Raw genomic sequence first — 24790 nt, 5'->3', positions numbered from 1 at the left:
CAAGAAGCAAGTCTAGCTGATTGATGCTAGATGATCAAAGCCATGCAGAGTCAAAATAAAACATCCTGAAAAGAGCTGGTAAAAATAAGCAGTTCATATGTGTGTCACAGAATGGGAATGAGTAAGACCAGATGAAGGCAAAAAAAAACTATATACAGGGAAGTAGGAGATAGATAATTCCAAACATCTGGAGCAGATACTCAACTTAAAAGCTGCTATGAAAGACAAAGGTAGGGATATAAAGCTTATATAGATGGAAAGCCATCTTGAAGAATTGTGTAGAAGGAAATTTTGTATTGAATGACAAATCAGATTAACTTCTTTAAGAGTCTCAGATATATATTTTGTAATATTTGAGATTTATATTGAGATTTTTCTTAAGATATTATTTATCTTACTAATATCCTGGAGAAATTGGAAAATATGAAGCTATGAAGTTATATGAAGTTAGTTAAAACACTTGGTTCTACTAAAGTGATATCAATCAAGCATATTTTAGGCAAAGACCAAGGAATGTGTAGTCTTAATTACCACCCATAGATGTTTCAATGCTAGGCCTGATTATCTTATAAAGCTTCTGAGTCCCCATAAAATTCAGAACATTTTTGCTTTCCTAATGTGGCTCTGTGATTACTTTGCAAAAATATTTACTCTCATGTAGGAATCTAAAAATAGTTTTGATCTTGGAAGAAAACAGAAAGTTAAGGATTAGACATTTGGGTTATAGGCAAATGGGCAAAACAACTGAAGATTTCTAGTCATATACTATGATGAATAAGTAGATGAAGAGAAGAGCTTATCTGTCAGCTTTCTCTTTTCTGTAGAAGAGAAACTAAAACAAGCTGGAAGAGTAGGCTGTTGTTTATAATTTGTTAACACACACACACACACACACACAGCAGCTAATGTATAAGTTCTAGTAACTAGGGGAGTTCAGAAAATCATAATTTCAAGTGAGGTGTTCCTTAACTTAGATCTTGGTAAATCAAATACATTTGCAATTCTCAAAATACCATCAAACTAATTTCATTAAGATCTAGAAATATTTTTCAGCTCAAGTTGAAAAGAGATTAAACCTATGCTTCATTAATGAGCAAAATCTCACTTTGTTGTTGTTGTTGTTGTTTTCTTTTTTTATTTATTTATTTTTTTAAATTTATTTTTTATTGGTGTTCAATTTACTAACATACAGAATAACCCCCAGTGCCCGTCACCCATTCACTCCCACCCCCCGCCCTCCTCCCCTTCCACCACCCCTAGTTCATTACCCAGAGTTAGCAGTCTTTACGTTCTGTCTCCCTTTCAGATATTTCCCACACATTTCTTCCCCCTTCCCTTATATTCCCTTTCACTATTATTTATATTCCCCAAATGAATGAGAACATATAATGTTTGTCCTTCTCCGACTGGCTTACTTCACTCAGCATAATACCCTCCAGTTCCATCCACGTTGAAGCAAATGGTGGGTATTTGTCATTTCTAATAGCTGAGTAATATTCCATTGTATACATAAACCACATCTTCTTTATCCATTCATCTTTCGTTGGACACCGAGGCTCCTTCCACAGTTTGGCTATCATGGCCATTGCTGCTATAAACATCGGTGTGCAGGTGTCCCGGCGTTTCATTGCATTTGTCTCTTTGGGGTAAATCCCCAACAGTGCAATTGCTGGGTTGTAGGGTAGGTATATTTTTAACTGTTTGAGGAACCTCCACACAGTTTTCCAGAGTGGCTGCACCAGTTCACATTCCCACCAACAGTGTATGAGGGTTCCCTTTTCTCCGCATCCTCTCCAACATTGGTCATTTCCTGCCTTGTTAATTTTCCCCATTCTCACTGGTGTGAGGTGGTATCTCATTGTGGTTTTGATTTGTATTTCCCTGATGGCAAGTGATGCAGAGCATTTTCTCATGTGCATGTTGGCCATGTCTATGTCTTCCTCTGTGAGATTTCTCTTCATGTCTTTTGCCCATTTCATGATTGGATTGTTTGTTTCTTTGGTGTTGAGTTTGATAAGTTCTTTATAGATCTTGGAAACTAGCCCTTTATCTGATATGTCATTTGCAAATATCTTCTCCCATTCTGTAGGTTGTCTTTGAGTTTTGTTGACTGTATCCTTTGCTGTGCAAAAGCTTCTTATCTTGATGAAGTCCCAATAGTTCATTTTTGCTTTCGTTTCTTTTGCCTTCGTGGATGTATCTTGCAAGAAGTTACTATGGCCGAGTTCAAAAAGGGTGTTGCCTGTGTTCTTCTCTAGGATTTTGATGGAATCTTGTCTCACATTGAGATCTTTCATCCATTTTGAGTTTATCTTTGTGTATGGTGAAAGAGAGTGGTCTAGTTTCATTCTTCTGCATGTGGATGTCCAATTTTCCCAGCACCATTTATTGAAGAGACTGTCTTTCTTCCAATGGATAGTCTTTCCTCCTTTATCGAATATTAGTTGACCATAAAGTTCAGGGTCCACTTCTGGATTCTCTATTCTGTTCCACTGATCTATGTGTCTGTTTTTGTGCCAGTACCACACTGTCTTGATGACCACAGCTTTGTAGTACAACCTGAAATCTGGCATTGTGATGCCCCCAGATATGGTTTTCTTTTTTAAAATTCCCCTGGCTATTCGGGGTCTTTTCTGATTCCACACAAATCTTAAAATTATTTGTTCTAACTCTCTGAAGAAAGTCCATGGTATTTTGATAGGGATTGCATTAAACGTGTATATTGCCCTGGGTAACATTGACATTTTCACAATATTAATTCTGCCAATCCATGAGCATGGAATATTTTTCCATCTCTTTGTGTCTTCCTCAATTTCTTTCAGAAGTGTTCTATAGTTTTGAGGGAATAGATCCTTTACATCTTTGGTTAGGTTTATTCCTAGGTATCTTATGCTTTTGGGTGCAATTGTAAATGGGATTGACTCCTTAATTTCTCTTTCTTCAGTCTCATTGTTAGTGTATAGAAATGCCACTGACTTCTGGGCATTGATTTTGTATCCTGCCACGCTACCGAATTCCTGTATGAGTTCCAGCAATCTTGGGGTGGAGACTTTTGGGTTTTCTATGTAGAGTATCATGTCATTGGCGAAGAGGGAGAGTTTGACTTCTTCTTTGCCAATTTGAATGCCTTTAATGTCTTTTTGTTGTCTGATTGCTGAGGCTAGGACTTCCAGTACTATGTTGAACAGCAGTGGTGAGAGTGGACATCCCTGTCTTGTTCCTGATCTTAGGGGAAAGGCTCCCAGTGCTTCCCCATTGAGAATGATATTTGTTGTGGGCTTTTCATAGATGGCTTTTAAGATGTCGAGGAATGTTCCCTCTATCCCTACACTCTGAAGAGTTTTGATCAGGAATGGATGCTGTATTTTGTCAAATGCTTTCTCTGCATCCAATGAGAGGATCATATGGTTCTTGGTTTTTCTCTTGCTGATATGATGAATCACATTGATTGTTTTACGGGTGTTGAATCAGCCTGTGTCCCAGGGATAAATCCTACTTGGTCATGGTGAATAATTTTCTTAATGTACTGTTGGATCCTATTGGCCAGTATCTTGTTGAGAATTTTTGCATCCATGTTCATCAGGGATATTGGTCTGTAATTCTCCTTTTTGGTGGGGTCTTTGTCTGCTTTTGGAATTAAGGTGATGCTGGCCTCATAGAACGAATTTGGAAGTACTCCATCTCTTTCTATCTTTCCAAACAGCTTTAGGAGAATAGGTATGGTTTCTTCTTTAAACGTTTGATAAAATTCCCCTGGGAAGCCATCTGGCCCTGGACTCTTGTGTCTTGGGAGGTTTTTGATGACTGCTTCAATTTCCTCCCTGGTTATTGGCCTGTTCAGGTTTTCTATTTCTTCCTGTTCCAGTTTTGGTAGTTTGTGGCTTTCCAGGAATGCGTCCATTTCTTCTAGATTGCCTAATTTATTGGCGTATAGCTGTTCATAATATGTTTTTAAAATCGTTTGTATTTCCTTGGTGTTGGTAGTGATCTCTCCTTTCTCATTCATGATTTTATTAATTTGAGTCTTCTCTCTCTTCTTTTTAATAAGGCTGGCTAATGGTTTATCTATCTTATTAATTCTTTCAAAGAACCAACTCCTGGTTCTGTTGATCTGTTCCACAGTTCTTCTGGTCTCAATTTCGTTGAGTTCTGCTCGAATCTTTATTAACTCCCTTCTTCTCTTGGGTGTAGGATCTATTTGCTGTTTTTTCTCTAGCTCCTTTATGTGTAAGGTTAGCTTTTGTATTTGAGTTCTTTCCAGTTTTTAAATGGATGCTTGTATTGCGACGTATTTCCCCCTTAGGACTGCTTTTGCTGCATCCCAAAGATTTTGAACAGTTGTATTTTCATTCTCATTAGTTTCCATGAATCTTTTTAATTCTTCCTTAATTTCCTGGTTGACCCTTTTATCTTTTAGCAGGATGGTCCTTAACCTCCACGTGTTTGAGGTCCTTCCAAACTTCTTGTTGTGATTTAGTTCTAATTTCAAGGCATTATGGTCTGAGAATATGCAGGGGACAATCCCAACCTTTTGGTATCAGTTCAGACCCGATTTGTGACCCAATATGTGGTCTATTCTGGAGAAAGTTCCATGTGCACTTGAGAAGAATGTGTATTCAGTTGAGTTTGGATGTAAAGTTCTGTAGATATCTGTGAAATCCATCTGGTCCAGTGTATCATTTAAAGCTCTCGTTTCTTTGGAGACGTTGTGCTTAGAAGACCTATCGAGTATAGAAAGAGCTAGATTGAAGTCACCAAGTATAAGTGTATTATTATCTAAGTATTTCTTCACTTTGGTTAATAATTGATTGATATATTTGGCAGCTCCCACATTCGGGGCATATATATTGAGGATTGTTAAGTCCTCTTGTTGAATAGATCCTTTAAGTATGATATAGTGTCCCTCTTCATCTCTCACTACAGTCTTTGGGGTAAATTTTAGTTTATCTGATATAAGGATGGCTACCCCTGCTTTCTTTTGAGGACCATTCGAATGGTAAATGGTTCTCCAACCTTTTATTTTCAGGCTGTAGGTGTCCTTCTGTCTAAAATGAGTCTCTTGTAGACAGCAAATAGATGGGTCCTGCTTTTTTATCCAGTCTGAAACCCTGCGCCTTTTGATGGGGTCATTAAGCCCGTTCACATTCAGAGTTACTATTGAGAGATATGAGTTTAGTGTCATCATGATATCTATTCAGTCCTTGTTTTTGTGGACTGTTCCACTGAACTTCTTCTTAAAGGGGAATTTTAAGAGTCCCCCTTAAAATTTCTTGCAGAGCTGGTTTGGAGGTCACATATTGTTTTAGTTGTTGCCTGTCTTGGAAGCTCTTTATCTCTCCTTCCATTTTGAATGAGAGCCTTGCTGGATAAAGTATTCTTGGTTGCATGTTCTTCTCATTTAGGACCCTGAATATATCCTGCCAGCCCTTTCTGGCCTGCCAGGTCTTTGTGGAGAGGTCTGCTGTTACCCTAATACTCCTCCCCATAAAAGTCAGGGATTTCTTGTCTCTTGCTGCTTTAAGGATCTTCTCTTTATCTTTGGAATTTGCAAGCTTCACTATTAAATGTCGAGGTGTTGAACGGTTTTTATTGATTTTAGGGGGGGATCTCTCTATTTCCTGGATCTGAATGCCTGTTTCCCTTCCCAGATTAGGAAAGTTTTCAGCTAGAATTTGTTCAAATACATATTCTGGCCCTCTGTCCCTTTCGGCGCCCTCGGGAACCCCAATTAAACATAGGTTTTTCTTTCTCAGGCTGTCGTTTATTTCCCTTAATCTATCTTCATGGTCTTTTAATTGTTTGTCTCTTTTTTCCTCAGTTTCCCTCTTTGCTATCAACTTGTCTTCTATGTCACTCACTCGTTCTTCCACCTCGTTAACCCTCGTCGTTAGGACTTCTAGTTTGGATTGCATCTCATTCAATTGATTTTTAATTTCTGCCTGATTAGCTCTAAATTCTGCAGTCATGAAGTCTCTTGAGTCCTTTATACTTTTTTCTAGAGCCACCAGTAGCTGTATAATAGTGCTTCTGAATTGGCTTTCTGACATTGAATTGTAATCCAGATTTTGTAACTCTGTGGGAGAGAGGACTGTTTCTGATTCTTTCTTTTGAGGTGAGGTTTTCCTTCTAGTCATTTTGCTCAGTGCAGAGTGGCCAAAAGCAAGTTGTATTGGGAAAAAGAGAAAAAGTGAGGAGAGAAAGAAGGAAAGAAAAGAGAAAGAGAAAAAAATGGGAAGAAAAAAAAAGGAAAAAAAAAAGAAGAAAAAGAGAAAGAAAAAGAAAGGAGAAAAAAAGGGGGTGGGGGAAGGAAACAAATCAAAAAGCAAAACAAAACAAAACAAAACAAAAAAAAAAAAAAAAAAAAGAACCACCGGGGAGTATCTTCTGATTCTGTGTACTTTAAGTCCCTTGGCTTCTCCTGGAAGTTGTCAGTCTAGCTGGTGTTCTGGGGGAGGGGCCTGTTGCGCTGATTTTCAGGTGTCAGCAGTTGGGGGAGCTACTCTGCCCCCTGCCTGGTGCAGGGCTCAGTGGGGGGTGTTTACCCCGTGAGGCCGCAGGAGGAACAGCCCCAGTGGCGGGGCAGCTCTGGAAACCTGGATTCAGCTCCCGCAGGAACTCCGTCTGCAGGGCCTGGAGGCTCCTGGGCGGGGCCGCTGATCTGCTCAGCTGGGGCAGGAGCGTCCTTGCGGTCCTGGGCCCTCCCGGCCTCTGCCTGTCCCGGGGGAGGCGGGATCCTGGGCTGTGTCCTGGCGCCCTGTGCCCCGGAGCCTGCGCTGTTGGATCCGCGCTCCCGGGCCGCCGCCACGCAACCCCTCCGCGGAGCTGCAGCCCCAGCCCCTGCGAGCTGCTCCTGGAACCGCGCAGCCCCCTCCGCACGGAGCCTCTTCCTCTGCCCGAGCCCCTCCGAGCTGCTCCCGGGCCGTGCAGCCCCCTCCGCGGAGCCGCCGCCCGAGCCCCCCCGAGCTGCTCCGGGTCCCGCCGGGTCCCGCCGTGCGCGCTGCAGCCCTTGGGGAGCTCGGCGCACTCTCCTGGGCGCGCAGTTGCTCTGTTACTGTCTCAGGGAACCCGAGGGCACCCCCGCCCTCCTGGGTCCTGCTCCAACTCCCCACGAGCCCCTTTCCGCCCGGGAAGGTCGGTGCAGCTCCTGCTCCTCCGGGACGGGGCTCTCCTGTCCTGGGGACACTCGCCCCGGCCTCAGCCCGGCTCCTCGCGGGGCCCCTCCCCCTTGGAGGCCTTTGTTTCTTTATTTCTTTTTCCCCGTCTTCCTACCTTGATAGAAGCGCGAACTCTTCTCACTGTTGCATTCCAGGTGTTCTCTCTTTAATTCTCAGGCCGAATTCATAGATTTTCAGGATGATTGGAAGGTTTTCTAGGTAATTTGGTGGAGACAGGTGATTTGGAGACCCTACTCTTCCGCCAGCTTGCTCCTCCCGACTGTTTTTTTTTTTAATGAGATACCATGGATCAGTTCTTTTTCCCAGTGTTGAGTTTGAAGTTTCATCCCTAGTATTTCAATCACTGCCAGCCCTGAAATGGACCTATAGCTGTACCTGATGTCTCTTCTTCAAAAACTCTGGTTGTTAGATATGTTGACTTCATTAGGCAATGAAAGGGTAGGCGTGTGCTTTCATTTCTATCCATCCATTATTATAGGGCATGTAAGAACCTAAGAAGTTCCATAGGTATGGGATCAGAGATGTATTCTGGAAGACCCTCAAGGTGATAAGATTTTGCCTGGGGTTCGGAATACATCAAATTCATAGAAACAATTTAAAAATTAACATTCTTGTGCACAAGGGTGTGTGAGACAGACAGGGAAACAGAGAGGCAGAGGTTGAGAGAGATAAACTGTTAGTTAAAACATGATTTCCTAGTTATATAAATGCAAAGTTGTAAGTGTAAGAAGTGGTGTCTTGTTTACTGTTCCATTTTCAAAGATTTACAGAATAGCAGAGACCTAAGAGATAATAAATAACACTCAAATAGACCCATAGCAAACATATTACCCAAGACTTGTGGAATATAATTAAAATTACATTTATTCTTCTATTTCTACAAGGAAATTATTTTTAAAAATTAGTATTATTCTACTCCATCAGTAGAATAGAAATTTCTTTTAATTATGGGTAGGATATGAATAATCCAGATCTAGTTTGGGTTAGGCATTGCTAATTTTTCCAGTTAGAGCAGTATATTCGCACTATGACTCATTAATTATGTTTTGTTTCACCGCATTCTATGCCCAAATATCTTTGCTTTGTCAGAACTGGTAATGATAGAGTGATGACGGCATCAAGTTTCCTTCATCTCCAGTTCTTTTCAACCACCTGTCAGTTGTCCATTTTTATGTTTCTGAGTAGTATTCCATTATACAGATATCCCACAATTTGTCTAAAACCATTTACTTGTTAATTGACATTTGCCTCCATTTCAGTCTGTCTGTTGTGCATAAAGTTGCTATGATCTTACACAGATCAGTCTTTTGGGGGGTACAGATGTATTTGTTTCTCTTCTGCACATAGCCAGGAGTGAAATTACTCCCATATATGCTATATATATGTTTAATATTATGAGGATCAAAAAACTAGACTCCAATGATTGTAATATTTACTTTCGCTTGTCCAGCAGCAACTTATGACACTTCTAACTGCTGCACAGCCTTGCCAATATTCGGTATAATCTGCCTTGATACTGTCAGGTTTTTTAAAAATTGAAGTATAATTAACATACAGTGTTATATTAGTTTCAAGTGTACAGTATAGTGATTCTATAATCCTAACATTACTCAGTGCTCACCATGATAAGTGTAGTCACCATCTGTCACCAAAAATTATTACAATATTATTGACTACATCCCCAATGTTGTATTTTTCATCTACAGGACTTATTTTATAACTGGAAGCTTGTACCTCTTCATCCTTTTTATCTATTTCACCCATTACCACCCCACTCCCTGAATACCTCCCCTCTGGCAAACATGTTTGTTCTCTGTATTTAAGAATCTGTTTATTTGTTTTGTTTTATAGATTCCATATATAAGTGAAATCATATGGTATTTTTTCTTTTGTAACCTATTTCACTTAACATAATATACTCTAGGTCCATCCGTGTTGTTGTAAATGGTAAGATTTTTCTTTCTTATGGCTGATACACATACACACACACACACACAGTCTATTCACCTATAGATAAGCATCTGGGTTGCTTCTGTATTTTGGCTATTTTAAATAACATTGCAGTGAACATAATGGTGCACATAACTTTCAAACTGATATTTTGTTTTCTTTAGGCAAATATTTTTTAAGACTTATTTATTTATTAGAGAGAGAGAGAGAGAGAATGAGGCAGAGAGCACACATGCATGTGTGAGAAGAGAGAGGGGCAGAGAGAGGGAGAAGGTCTTAAGCAGACTCGCTGAGCACAGAGCCTGATGTGGGGCTTGACGTCACAATCCTGAGATCATAACTTGAGCCAAAATAGTCAGACACTTGACTCAGCCACCCTGGTGCCCTACTGAATAGTGTATTCAATGGATCATATGGTAATTCTATTTTAAATTTTTTAGGGAACTTCTATACTGCTTTCCTCAGTGGTTGCACCAGTTTGTATTCCCACAAACAGTGCACAAGCATTCCTTTTATTCCACATTCTTGCCAACACTTGTTATTTCCTGTTTTTTTATTTTTTATTTTTAGCTATTCTGACAGGTGTAAGGTGATATCTCATTATGGTTTTGAATTGCATTTCCCTGATGACCAGTGATGTTGAGCATCTTTTCCTGTGTCTGTCATTTCTATGTCTTATTTGGAAAAATATTTATTCAGGTCCTTTGCCCATTTTTAATCAGATTATTATAATTTTTTGGTGTTGAGTTGTATGAGTTCTTTATATATTTTGGATATTAACTCCTTATTGGAGATATTATTTGAAAGTAACTTTTCGCATTCAGTAGGTTACCTTTCTGTTTTGTTCATGGTTTTCTTCACTATGCAAAAGCTTTTGTATTTTTATGTAGTCCAATAGTTTATTTTTGCTTTTGCTTCCCTTGCCTGAGGAGGTATATCTAGAAAAATGTTAACTATGACTGGTGTCAAAAAATTTCTAGGATTTTTATAGTTTCAGGTCTCACATTTATTTCCTTAACCTATTTTGAGTTTATTTTGTGCATGGTTTAAGAAAATGGTCCAGTTTTACTTTTTGCATGTAATTGTCCAGTTATCCTAGCACCATTTTTCAATGGTCTTTTCTCCATTGTATATTTTTGCTTCCTTTGTCATAGACTAATTAATCATATACACATGGTTTTACTTCTGGGTTCTCTATTCTTTTCCATTGATCGATGTGTCTGTCTATTCTGTGCTAGTATCATACTGTTTTGATTATTACAGTTTTGTAGTACGTCTTAAAATCTGGGAAAGTGATGCTTCCAGCTTTGTTCTTTCTCAAGATTGTATTGGCTATTTGGGGTCTTTTGTGGTTCCATATAAATTTTGGAATTATATGTTCTAGTTCTGTGAACATGATGTTGGATTTTGATAGGGATTGCGCTGAATCTGTAGATAGCTTTGGATAGTCATTCTTTTTATTTTTAGCTTTTCTAATAGGTTTTTAGTGTTGTATCTTTATATATAAATAATTTCAAAGCATTCTTTTCAAGAGCACCACAAACATTTAAAAATATGGATGAAGTAGACATACTTGAAATGCCTTTGTTTTTTCTGGTAATGCTACATCTAATGAGACCTATCTAATATCTACAACAGCTTTCTTAGGTTTACTGTTTGCGTGGTAAATATATTTCAAAACTTTTACTTTTGTGTGTGTCTGTTTTCTAAATTTTAAAGTTAAAATTAAATTTTGAATAGATTTACAGAAAAATTGCAAAAAATATGCAGAAAGTCCCCCTCTAGTCTACATCCAACTTTCTCTAATATTAACATGTTGCATAAAAATATTACAATTAGTATATCCAAAAAATTAACTTTCTTATACTACTATTATAAAACTGCATATTTTATTCAGATTTCACCAGCTTGCCACTAAAGCTTTTCTCTGTTCCAGGATCAAGAACTATATTGCATTTATTTGTCATGTTTCCTTAGTCTCCTCCAATCTATTAACACTTCCTAAATCTTTGTCTTACAAGACCTGGATATTTTAGAAGAGTAGTGGTCAATTATATTGTAGACTGTCTCCAGTTTGTGTTGTCTAATGTTTTCTCACCATGAGGTTGACCAGTGAAGAGATGTGCCCTTCTCAGTGCTTCATATCAGGAGTTACATGAGGACATTATACCATTATTAATAATATTAATCTTGATCACTTAGTTAAGATAATAGCTTCTAGATTTCTTCAGTGTAAAGTTATTTTATCCTTTACTAATAATAAATATCTATTTACTAATATAAATAAAGATGATGGAAAAAGCCTTTTTTCCTCTAATTTTGCCCAATAATTTCAGAATTCAGATTATAGATTGCAAAAGTTATTACATTAGTACTTGAGTGATAATTTTCTATTTCCCAACTTATTTGTTTATTTATTAATTGGAATTCTTCTAGATGGCATAGCTATTGATTTGTCTCTATTTGATTTTTTACTTATTTACTTATACTAGTATGTGCTCATTTATATTTTATGTTCTGGGTCACAAAACAATGCTAATACTATTTACATTTTGCTCAAAATTTTCTAGTTTTAGCTTATGTGAACTTTTTTCAGTTTGTTTTCTGTGCCATTTCAATATGCCCCCATACTCTTTTGAACATTTCCTTACTTTCAGGCACGGCGGAGTGCTCCAGACTCATCTTTGAATCTACCATTTCTCTAAGAATCCTTGATTCCTTCTATTAGATAATGAATGGCTTGTCTTTTCACTCACTTAACATGATGACAGCCACTTATGTATGCAACAAAAATTTCTAATTTTGGTGAAATCCCATTTATCAATATTTTTCTTTTATGGATTGTGCTAGTACAGTGGCATAAAATAAACCCTTTACCTAACCGAAGACAACAAGTTTTTTCCATATATATTCTTTTTGATGGGTTTAAAGTTTTAAATTTTAGATTTCAGTTTGTTATTCATATTGGTTTAATAATTTGTATAAGTTTGAAGGTATGTATTGAAGTCCAGTTGGTCCACCACCATTTGTTGAATGAATTTTTCTCTGCTTAATTGCCTTTGCATTTTTACAAATAAACAGCTGATTATATTTTGTGTGTTTATTTTTCTGCTTTCCAATTGGTACTACTCATCCATATGGTTTTGGTTTTTTTTTTTTTTGGCCTATAACATAATATCTTGATTAGGACATGTTTTCAGTGAATCTTGAAATCAGGAAGTATGAATTTTTCTAGTTTGTTTTTCTTTTTCCCACTTGTTTTGGTAATTTCAGTTACTTTTTCTTTCCATATAAATTCAGCACAAGTTTATCAATATTACAAAAATGTTCTTCAAAAAATTAGATTGGGTTTGCCTTCACTCTAGATCAATTTGTAGAGTATTGGTATCATTAAATGTTAATTATCCTAATCTACTCAATATACTTATTTATTAGGGCATTCTTAATTTTTTATTCAGTGTTGATAGTTATTAACATGCATATCCTATGTATTTTGTTAACTTTACACCTGAATATTTCATTTTTTAGTATTTTATTGTTTGATGCTATTGCAAATGTTACTTTAATAATTCAATTTGCAGTTGTTCACAGCCATATTCATCAATGCAATTGAATTTCTCATATTGACTTAGTATCATAGGGTGTCTATATCCATCAGATCTAAGGGCTTTTTATAGACTCTTTGGGAATATAATACATGCAAATATTAGGTCCTATGTACAAAGAGATTTATCATTTTCATTCTGTATGCATTTTTTTCTTATCTTATTTCACAAAGACTTTCAAAATTAGTGAGAAAGGTCATTCTTGCCTTTTTTCCTGTTATTAGAGGAAAAGGTTATTGATTCTTTATTGAGATGTATTAAATTTGCTGATAAGATTGTTCAATACATTATTGTCTTTAACTGTGTTTTTCATTTCTACCATTTCATTAGAATTTTACAAATAGTTTGCATCAGACTGTTAAAAATTATATATCTGATTTTGCCTGTTGTCCACTTTTGTCCATAATGGTTTTTAACATAATAATCATAGGTATATAAAAGTCCCAGGGAAATAATTCCAACTTCTCGTTCACATCTGAATCTGTTTCAATTATATGTTACTTTTTTGTGTGTGTTTTGTAATTTTTGTTGAAAAAGTGGACATCTTTTGTAAGATCATAGAAGCTGAAGTAAATTATTTTTATTACCAGAAATGTGGACATCTTTCATTCTGAACCAGGGCCACCCTATATTCAGATAGAAATTTATATACATTATAATAATAGAGGAAAACAATATAGGAGAATTTCTGCACAATGTTAGTTGCCTCCTGGACTTCATGAGCAATGAATATAAACTTGCGCTCTTTTTATTATTTCAATTAGAGCCTAGAGGAAGCTCACAAATGAAAACAATAAAATGTAATGTTAAGCACAACAGTGTTTACTATTTTATCTCTGGAAACTAGTTTAGGACTATTGTAATTGGTGAATAAGCATTGCTAAATTAATGAATGAGTGAGTGCATAAATACATGAACACACAAAAGGAATAGATTGTTGCAAGTTTTGAAGGTATATGAATGATGGGTTAATGAATCAGGAATATTTGGCACCTTTAACATAAAATTATTAAACTACATAGAACAGCAAGAAGTTCTCATTTTATAAACTACTGTTAGGGGAGCATATTAATAACGTTTGTTTAAATATCGTTAAGTCAGAGAGTATCAGTGAGAATCCATTCCCTTGCACATTTCTTGGAAAGAACTGAGAATAATTTCACAATTTCATAATGTGGAATATTTAGGAGACTATTTTAATGCATTTAACTCGGTAGGTTCTTTACTTTAAGTAAAAGAAATGTTTTAATATTCAAGAGTTCCATGTATGAAGATGTTAGTACCAAGAATATAATTTTATTTCTTATGGAAAGACCTATTGGGGAATTTGGCAATTGGGGGGAAAAACAAACAACTAAACTAAACTGAACAAACAAAATTAAAAGGCAGAGGTCAACCCAAGGGTAAAGATTATCAAAATAAGCATGAATTAAAAGCAAGATCTTGTGATGCCTGTAACTTTTTTTTTTTTTAAAGATTTTATTTATTCATGGGAGGCAGAGGGAGAAGCAAGCTCCATGCAGGGAGCCCTATGTGGGACTCGATCCAGGAACTCCAGGATCATGCCCTGAGCTGAAGGCGGACGCTCAACTGCTGAGCCATTCAGGGGTCCCATGCCTCTAACTTTATTAACAGGAAACAGATGTAATTTTATGTTCTTCATAGCCTGTAAAATAAGGATGCAAAAGATTGTCTATCAATGGAGGGAGACAATATGGGAAAAGACCGCAGAGATGTGAACTGAGAATTTCATATTTTTTGCCAAGTTAGAAATATTTGAAAGCTTCACAATTCCTGGACTTATTTCAGAAGCAGATTGTCAAGTTCTGAAAGACAAGGCATTTCTCCAAGTGCAAAAAAAAAACGATGCGCTAAATTAAAAGAAAATGATAATATTTGTTTCCTGTGTGCTTCTACTTTTTATACTTAAAATAATTGCATAGTTTCTTTATTTACATTTACTCATTCAGCAAATTCTTGTTGGACCCCTTCAATGTGTCAGGTACTGATACAGGAATATTTGATAATTCTTTACATTCAGTAATGAATGTTACTACCAAATTTTTATAGTGAAAGATATTAAAGTAAGTGATTAAAAAATAAAGTGATTAATTTAAAAGGAGATTCTAATTAAATTAATGAACCAAATTTTGGAGACCTATCAGGTAGCCACCAGTTATTTAGCCTATTAACAATCTTGTATATATTTTTTCTGGAAAGCAAAAACTGTTACAAAAATGTCTCAAGGGCAAGGATTTTGATTGATATATATGGAGAGATTTTGTCTCCAAATTTGTATTAAATGTATATGAATGAAGGAAAAATACTTGCATTGCTACAACACATTTTTATCCTTAATACTTGAATAAATGTATCTATTAAAATCTATTAGAGTCTAATTTCCTTATGTGCAGGCACCTTCTCATTGCTACATTATAGTAAATAGTGTGAATTCAATTCATTTTTTAATGCAATTAGATACGAGGGAATTGAAAAAACAGTTGGCTCAAAATCATCATTTCTAACATACTAGATTTTCTTTGATGGTGCTTGTTACAAAATAACAATAAATCTTTTCTTTTTTGTTATTTTCTGTATGTGCTTGTGTTTCTTAGGAAAAGAGGGTAAGTCAATGATAATATAGGTGTCTCTGAACTTCCTAGAAAATTGCATTTTTGTTAATTGGTGGTTTCAAACTAGAAAAAGATTTCCCTTTGAATGTGTGTGTGTATTCATTCTGTTGGAAATATTTCCAGATGAAATTTTTGAGTCATAAAATAACCTGTGTTAAAAAAAAAAATAACCTGTGTTTAACTTTATTATACATTGCTAAATAGATTTCTAAACCAGTCGTACCTGTATACAAATCTCCAAATAGTCCATGAGAGTATTAGTTTTACTATTTTTTAAATGCCATTTGATATTGCTGTTCTTTTGCATTTTGATATATTTTTTAAAGGATTTTATTTATTTATTTGAGAGAGAGCATGAAAAGAGGGGAAGAGGAGAGGGAGAGGGAGAAGCTGACTCCCCACTGACCAGGGAGCTCGATGTGGGACTCAGTGCCGGGATCCTGAGGAGCAGGACCTGAGCTGGAGGCAGACACTTAACCAACTAAACCACCCAGATGCCCGCATTTTTTATATTCTAGTGGTTGTGTGGTGTTGTTATCTCACTGTAGTTATAATTCATATTTTAATGGTGAATTTAAAAGTTGATCATCTTTTCATAACTTTATTGGTCATTTAATTTTTTTGAAGTTCCCATTAAACATTTTTACCAATTCTTTAAATTGGGCTTATTGTTTTAGATTGATTTATAAGACTTTTTATGTATTCTTTGAGTTTTGAGGAGATAAATATATTTCCAAAACACGTCTCCCACCTCATAGCTGACCTCTTTTATTGATTAAAAAAAAAAAAAAAAAAAAAAAAACCTTTTGGAGAACAAAAGATTTAAATGTTAATGAAGTTCAATTTATTGTTCTTTTACTTTATGATTGTTTTTGTTTGCTGTTCAAGAAATATTTAACTATTCTGAGATGATGAATATAGTTTCCTTTATTTTCTTCTAGAAAATTTTCCCCCTTTTTGACATATAGTTTCACAGTCCACCTGTAATTAATTTTTCTGTGCAGTGTGAGGTATTATTTTTTTTCCATATGGGTATCCAATTGTCATAGCGCTATTTCCAGAAAAAAAAAAAAACCCACTCATCATTTCCCTATTCCAATTCAGTGTAACTTTTGTCAAAATCTTTATATGTTGGTCTATTTCTAGAGTCTATGCTATTCTATGGTTTATACATCTGTCCTTACACCAGTACTATATGATGTTAACAACTGTAGTCTCATGATGATCCTTGATACTTGATTGCATAAATTCTTCAATTTTTTTTGTTTCTTCAAGATTGTCTCAGCTAATGCCGGCCTTTTGTATTTTCAAATAAGTTTTAGAATCAGCTTAGCAATTTATATACACACACTCATGCTTACCCACACTCAGTCACAGACATACAAGGTGCTGACATTTTTGTTAGCTTATTGAGTCTCTAATAAATTTGTTAATAATTGAAATATTTTAATGTTACTTGTCCAATCTTTTGAACATATTATATCTTTACATTTATTTAGGTCTTGTTTTTCTCTCATTAATATTTTATAGTTTTCTTTGTAGAGGCTATGCTCATTCTTTATCAGATTAATTATGGATAGTTGCTTTCTTTTAGATCATAAAAGTTTTCTAGGCTCATTTTGTATTTTCTCTGTACCATCTAAGAATCAGACTTTTCTCTAAGGAACCCCAATTCCCTATAGTGAAAAACAATATATTTTTTTAAGATTTTTACTTATCTGAGAGAGAGAGAGGGACAAGCAGACTCTGGCACAGAGCCTGATTTGGGGCTTGATCCCACGACTCCGAGATCATGACCTGAGCTGAAATCAGGTCAGAGCCTTAACCATCTGAGCCTTAACCAGGTATCCCAAAAACAGTATTTAGAAACCAGAAGAAATACACTATGTAGTTTTCCCCCTTTCCAAATGTGTAACTCCCTTCTCCAATAGTAAAATCCTGTCCACCATTATACTCAACATATTTCCTTATTTAATCAAACTAAAATATAAAGGAAATGGTTTCAAATTTTCTAGTTCATTCCTTTTTTTAAAGGCTTATTTATTTGAAAGATAGAGAGTGAGAGAGCATGAGCAGGGGAGAGGCAAAGGAAGAGGGAGAGAGAGCATTTCAAGTAGACTAAGTGGGGAGCCTGATGCAGGGCTAGATCTCATGACCCTCAGATTATGATCTGAGCTGAAATCAAGAGCCAAAGCTAACCAAGTGCCCCTAGTCTATTCCTTTTTTAAGGGAAATCTTACATTTACTACTATAAACCACAATCCTAACAAGATATAGAATATTTTCATCACCCCAGAAATTTACTCCCTGCCTCTTTCCAATTAATCATTCCTCTGAGGCAAACACTTGATTTTTTTTTTAACTGTAGATTAATAGATATAAGTAGAATCATAAATTAGCCACTTTTTTGTGTCTGGCATCTTTAACATTATGTTGGTCATACTTATTCATGCCATCATGTATACCAATAGCTCCTTCTTTTTTATTGCTCAGCAATATTTCATTATTACTATTAGTATACCATCTTAATATACATTGTTTATCCATTCTTCTGATTATGGACATTTTGAGTCATTTCCAGCTTTGTGCTATTATGAATTAAGTTGCTATGAACAGTAGTCCAAGTTTTTGTGTGGTACATATATTTTAATTTTTGTTGGATAAATACTGAAAAGTTAGTTTATAAGGGAATAGGAAAGGGGTGCCTGAGTAGCTCATTCAGTTAAGCATCTAAATCTTGATTTTGACTCAGGTCATGAGCTCAGGGTGGTGAGATTGAGCCCCATATTAGGCTCTGCACTCACCAGAGATTATCTCCCTCCCTCCCCTTCTACTTCTCTACCAATCTTACCATGCACTCCCCCCCCCCGCCCTGAGCTCACTCCCTATCTAAGTAAAATAAAACTTTAAAAAAATAAGGGAATAAGAAAGATGACTATTTAGTTCACAAGACATCGCCAAAACTATTTCCAGATTAGTTCTAACACTTTGCTGTCTGATAATTGCAACATGTAAGAGTTCGGCTTGTTCCATATCCTCACTAACATTTGATGTTTAATTGTTTTAACATCTAATGAATACATAATATTATTTCGTTGTAGTTTTGCATTTAATAATTTTATAGAGTGTCTGGGTGGCTCAGTTGGGTAAGTGTCCAACTCTTGATCTCAGCTCAGGTCTTGATCTCAGGGTCATGAGTTTGGGCCCCACTCTGGGTGTGAAGTCTACTTAAAAATAGTAATAACAGTAATTTTTGAAGGTATTATAAGTGGTAGCATTTATATCTCATTGTCAAATTTATTGTTGCTAATGTATAGTGAATAGAGTTGATATATTTTGGTACATTGGCCCTGTATCCCCAACTTTGCTAAATTATCTTCTTAATTATAATATTGTATCTGTAGGTACTTTGGGGTTTTTAATATATAATATCATCTGAAAATAATGGTGGATTTATATTTCATTTCAAATTCATATACATTTTAGCAAATAAGATTTCTTCATTGAAAGATTGCAGTTGATACACCATCTAGAAAAAAATAGACTGCTTTACAATTTATTTTCTCCTTTCATTATTTCTGTAGCAGCACAATAGCATTTCTTAAAGCAAAACACATTTAAAATAGAAAGAAAAAGAGTAGCTGGTAATGAAGAAATCTATCTTATGGAAGCCTGAGGGAAGCATCCAATGCATAGTTCTTTGTGTCCTTAGTAAAAAGGAGACTGATGACACAAGAACCGGAGGTCTTCATCTTGAGCTCTGGGCTTCAGGGAAATCCAAGGGCTTCCCCTTAAAGATCTGGTGAGGACCAAGAGGATACAGGGTTAAAAGAGCAACAGTCTAAATACCTGAGAGCTGTACTTAGAGGCTGTCTGTGCTTCTTGAAAGAAACCCACTTCATTTATTCCCCTGAATCAGAGCCTGTCAGAGAAGCCATGCACAGTTATTGTAAGGAAAGACTGAACCACTGGGAATACTTGTGAGTAAGAGTTTTATCTCAGGGTTTTGTAAATCCAGAGGAAAATGCTGGCCAAAGCATACACATTTGATTGTATCTGTTTTTGTTGTTTGTACGGTCAAGAGGCTCCTCTATCTTTAAGAAATAAGTCTGAATATTCCATTAAATTACCATGAGTTTTATAGCAAGAGGTCTGCATGCAATACAGGAGAGCAGCTATCAATGCAAAGCAGATGATAGCCAAACAGATGCCATTTCCAGTTCACAGAGATGAGCTCTTTCTTACTACAGCTATTGATTAGAAGGCACCTACAAGAAGCCATCCATTGCTTAGAGATACTACTTACCTTCACTATTCAGAAATAGAGGAGAAAATCTCCACACATAGAGTACAGATCTAAGGGGCCTTAAGCATTATCCTGATCTTAGTTATGTTAGATTACAATGAATGTGTACCCATTTTTTAAAGTATTGTTTACTGCATTCACTTTATTGAACATAAATGACATGTCAAATTACGCACATAGTTGAGTAGTTGCCACAATAAATATTATGCATGTCTGCTGTAAAGCTACTGTCATCTGGTAGCTTGACTGGGGCTGGATTGTCCAAAAGAGTCTAATTCACATGTCTGGTGGTTAGTTAGCTATGCCTGTTGTCTGAGGTGCCCCATCCTCCTCCATTTGGCCACTTCAGCAAAATAACCTGCTGAAGCAAATAGCAGCCATGACATCCTAGGAGAATAAATACCAATGTTCAAGCACTTACCAAGCCTCTACTTATCTCATGTTTGCTGATTTGCCATTGCTAAGCCAAATCAAGGACCCATATCTGAGTCAATGTATGAAGGTGTGAGTACTAGGAGATATGACTCATTGGAGGCTATTAATTTAATAATCTACACGGACGCCTGGGTGGCTCAATGTTTGAGCATCTGCCTTTGGCTCAGGGCATGATTCCGGGGTAGGATAGAGTCCTGGACTGAACTCCTTGCTGGAAGACTGCTTCTCCCTCTGCCTATGTCTCTGCCTCTCTCTCACTGTTTCTCTTATGAATAAGTAAATAAAATATTGTTAAAAAAATTTAATGATATACAGTGATACTCCAGGGTAAATAAAATCATGGTTTATTTTTCTCATTTATTTTCTTGATTTAATACACCTTAATTTTTTTTATAATTTTAGACTTACAAAAGAAGCAAAAAAAAAAAATAGTACAGAAATTCCCATATACTTTTTACCCATTTCCCCTAATGTTGACATCTTAACATAACCATAGGATAACTGATGAAACTAAGAATTAATCATTAGTGTAGTATTATTAACTAACATACAGGTTTATTCAGGATTTATTAATTTTCCTACTAATATTATATTTCTCGTTTGGAATCCAATCCAGGATACCTTATTATTACATCTTCTTAGTTTTCTTCATTTTGTGACAGTTCTATAATCTTGCCTTGTCTATCATGACCTTGACACTTTGAAGAGTGCCAGGCAGTTCATTTTGTAAAATGTCTCCAGATCTGGATTTATCTGATGCTTTTTCATGATTGGATTAAGCATATGCCTTTTTGGCAAGTATACCACAGAAGTAATGTTGTGCCCTTCTCAACGAATCTATTAAGAAGTACATGATGTCAATAAGTAGTGATGTGCTGGTGCGGCTAAACTTGATCCCTTGGTTAAGATAGTATCTGCCAGATTTCTCCACTGAAAATATGTATCTTTTCCTAAACACAGCTCTGGAATTGATTTTCCAGAAGAAAGGAAGAATGAGTTAAAAATATTTATTGTTAATATTTTTCTTTTGAATTTCTTAGTGTAGTCTCACAAAATACAGGGTAATATAGCTCATTTTCTCCAAATATCTTTATAGTTCTAGCCAGGAGTATTGTTTTACTATATTTTTGCTATTTTTGACTATTTCTACTAGCAATGGTTTATCCCTTATCTTAAATTTCAATGAACATTTCTCCCACCCATCTCTAAGATTTTCATAAATCTTAGTTTCCTTCTTTGTGCATTTTTAAACAATTGTTAAGATACTATCAGAGCTCATCCAATTAAATAGTACAGGGTATTTACTTATGAGAAACATGCTCTACAGTTCAGTGATGTGATAGACGCTTGTAGTGCTCTCAAACAGCGACTCATCAAAATGACGTTCGTATGTTTTTTGATGTTTTCTATTTCAGCATGTCTGTCTTACAAGCACAGGGGTTGGTTTTCTTTTTGGTACTGGACCACTTTTCAAGCATGTTTTCATAATAAATAATCTAGGCTGACAAAAATAGTGTCAGGCATGCCAACTGACCATTTATAGGAGATTTATATTGTAAGCTCAGGGTTCTTTTCCTGTAATATAACCCATTATAATTGCAGGTGTCATTTGGCTTTCTTTGCATTTCCCAGTAGGAAGATGGGCTAAGGGAAATGATATAAGAAAACACCAATACACTTGCTATTGCTATTGTTAGTAATAAGTCCTTTGTCTCTGACCAGGAATATCATGGCTTCAGGTAGGGAAAAATCTCAGACTCTGCATTAATACCTGCCTGTCACCTTCCTTCCTGTCTCTCTGTACTCTCTTAAGCTGAAGAACATACACAGAGGAAATTAGGGTCAAACTGTGGGGAAAACAGGTTAAAATCAATGGGTGGTATATTAAAAAATTAGAGATGAAGCATTTGCATTTTGGGGGGAAAAGATGTTTAAAAGTATGTATTTGCCCTGAAAAAGCAATAAAAATTCAGCTACCTCCCAATTAATCTGTTTTGTCTTGTACTCTATGAGGTTATACTGCAACTTTACTTGGATTATTTTTAATTCATCAAATAATATAAGAATAAATGCTAGTGAATAAAAGTAAACAATACAAAATTTGGTACTGGAAAGAGTTATTAAATTCATTCCCCCTCAACCCAACCTAACCCTTCAGCAGTAAACACTGCTAATGATACAATGATTCTCCATGCATAAAAATCAATAGCAGCACGTGTGACTTTTAGTTAACATTTGTAATACAACTGGGGTTATGCTTTATATGCTTGTTATTTTTTATTTCTAACTTAAATATTTGGAGAATCTTTTATTTTGTGTATTTGCATTACCTCATACTTATAATTGCTGCTGAATATTGTTCAATGTATTTAACTATCCTCCACTTAATAAGCATTTTCTTGTTCACTCTTACCAATGGTGATACTATGAGTATCATCACATTCATTATTTTTGAAAGGCTCATACCATATGTCAGTACTGCTCTGGATTTTGAATATATCATCCAAGTCTACTGAGCATATGAGAAACTTATTGCCAACATGGCATGCTGTAGTTCAGAGATATGCATTTCAAAAGTTAAGAGATAACTAGATTGCAGTTTATTGCTTATACTACAGACTAGTTCCTCATATTCCAACTTCACAATTTTAGGAGCTTACATGGACAATATTATGAACTTTCATATTCTATGTAGAGGTCACAATCAACTCCTCTAAAGGAGGAGAAAATTGACAGAATCAATTTTGACATTCATATGGGTTAAAACAAAGCCCCAGGCAATGAGAATACATTAATTAGTACATAACTGCTTCTCGTATTAGTTCTGTCCATAGCACAAGAAGAAGAGAAATCTTGAAATAAACTCATTAGGACAAAGGAAGAAATATGTCGGAATATCTTCACAGGAGTGTAAATGTCATCAATCTTATTTAAGTGGATGTTTGCAGAATCTATTTCTCTGTTTTCAAATTCAAATATAAAGAATGTAGATTGTTGAAAATACAGGGCCACCTTAAGAGAAAATGCCATGTGAAATTCAGCCCTGTTATCTAGTCTATTCACTCCTTAGCAGTATTTAAATAAGCATTCAGTTTTATTTTTTATTAAACATTATTATGTCATATATTACATATATGTATTTTTATTTGAAAGATCCTATTTGATTCTTTATCAAAATTTTCTTATCATTTGTAATGGTTTATTTGTTAGTCATCATTTCTTTCCTCTGTGTTTTTCAAACATACTAAAGGTAATTTTTCTCCTTTATATAGAGGTTATTATATTTGAGGTACTCTAACAGTTGCTGATTAGTGCCTCAATTTCATGATTCCTTTTCAGTTCATAAATCGATAGAATTCACTTGTGGCGGCACTAAGGGGTCTGAGTTCGAGGATATCTTCCTGCAAATATATCTATATTTGTTTTTGCCAGGAGTTACAGGACATATTTGCCCATAGTTGGGATCCTTTTTTTATGTATTTTTTGTCAGTTATTATTAACTTCACCATAAGTACTTTCCCATAACTACTTCTGCATAAACATAATTTTCAAAGGTTGCTTAACATTCATATGTAAGTATAACAATTTAATTAAGCATTCTCTTCTTGGACATTTTGATTGTTTTCAGTATTATAAATAACTTCACAACAGATGCCTTTATTCATGAGGTTGTATTTAGAGTTACTGCCTCACTCTGGATGTAAAATTACTGGGGCAAAGATAATGAAGCATTCTCAGGTCCTTGATTGTCAAATTGCTATTCAGAAGGATTACAGCAATTTACACTCCTTTAAGCAGTGTATCAAAGTGCACATCTCAGTTCACCTTTACTCTGATTGCTCATTTGCGGGTGAAAGAGGGCATCTCACTGTGTTTTAATTTTTTTTGCCAGTTTCTAGCGATGTTGAGCATTTTTCACATATGGTATCCGTTATGTTTTTCTTTTGCTAAAGAATCTGTGTAAATTGTTATCTTATTTTAGCTTTATTATTTGTTTTTTTTATTTATTAACCTCGTCTTTTCTCAGATCCTGATGACAAGTTCTAGGAAAACCAGTTAAAGAATTTAGGCAACCCTGGGACTTTTCTTTATTCCATCTGTGCACACTATGCTACTTACAATTTTAGGATTGGGGCTTCTGGTTTGTAGTATATTTAGTTTTATATAGGTCAGAGACTATACACCTAAATCAACATATATCCAGTAGTTAAATGGTAGGCTAAATGTCTTCCAAAGAAAAATTATTGCAATCAAAGTAATCATCCCCATTTTATAATGACTAAATCCAACTTTGTTAAATTTGGTATCTTCTATGTCAATATTGATGATCTAAAATTAACATGGTACTTAATAAATGACTCTTTGTAAATTTGCATATTTTCAAATTTTAAACTCTATTCTCCCCAATTCAGAGCTCAAAAAGAATAACAAGATAATTGGTTTCCATCTCTATAATGGTAATTGTTGTCTAATATGTAATAAACTGTTTCAATAACTTGTGAAAGACATTGATATATTATACATAGACACTGTTATGCTGGTTTATTAACTGTGTGTGTTGTACAGGTATATGTGTTTGTGCACATGTATGTGGCATATAAAATGGATGCCCAGGTATATGTAGTATCATTAACATTTATATGTAATAGCATATACACTTATGTGCATATATCCATACCTTTAGCT

At 35.4% G+C, this 24790-nt stretch overlaps 1 long non-coding RNA gene across 3 annotated transcripts in view; it reads right to left on the bottom strand.

Annotated features, from left to right (window-relative positions):
- Positions 1–24790, bottom strand: part of LOC140600277 (uncharacterized) — a 70119-nt gene that overhangs the window by 15013 nt on the left and 30316 nt on the right. For 2 of the 3 annotated variants that reach the window (XR_012003513.1, XR_012003511.1), the window contains one exon: positions 18883–19162. The exons of the other annotated variant lie outside the window; for it this stretch is intronic. This is a non-coding gene — a long non-coding RNA (uncharacterized lncRNA). Of the gene's footprint in view, positions 1–18882; positions 19163–24790 lie in introns of those variants that run through there. 3 annotated transcript variants of the gene reach the window in all.

The sequence above is a fragment of the Canis lupus genome, chromosome 11, assembly GCF_048164855.1.
Source record: "Canis lupus baileyi chromosome 11, mCanLup2.hap1, whole genome shotgun sequence".
NCBI classification, from domain to species: Eukaryota; Metazoa; Chordata; class Mammalia; order Carnivora; family Canidae; genus Canis; species Canis lupus.
Note: the sequence above shows the minus strand (reverse complement) of the source record. Positions and strands in the feature narration are given on the sequence as shown.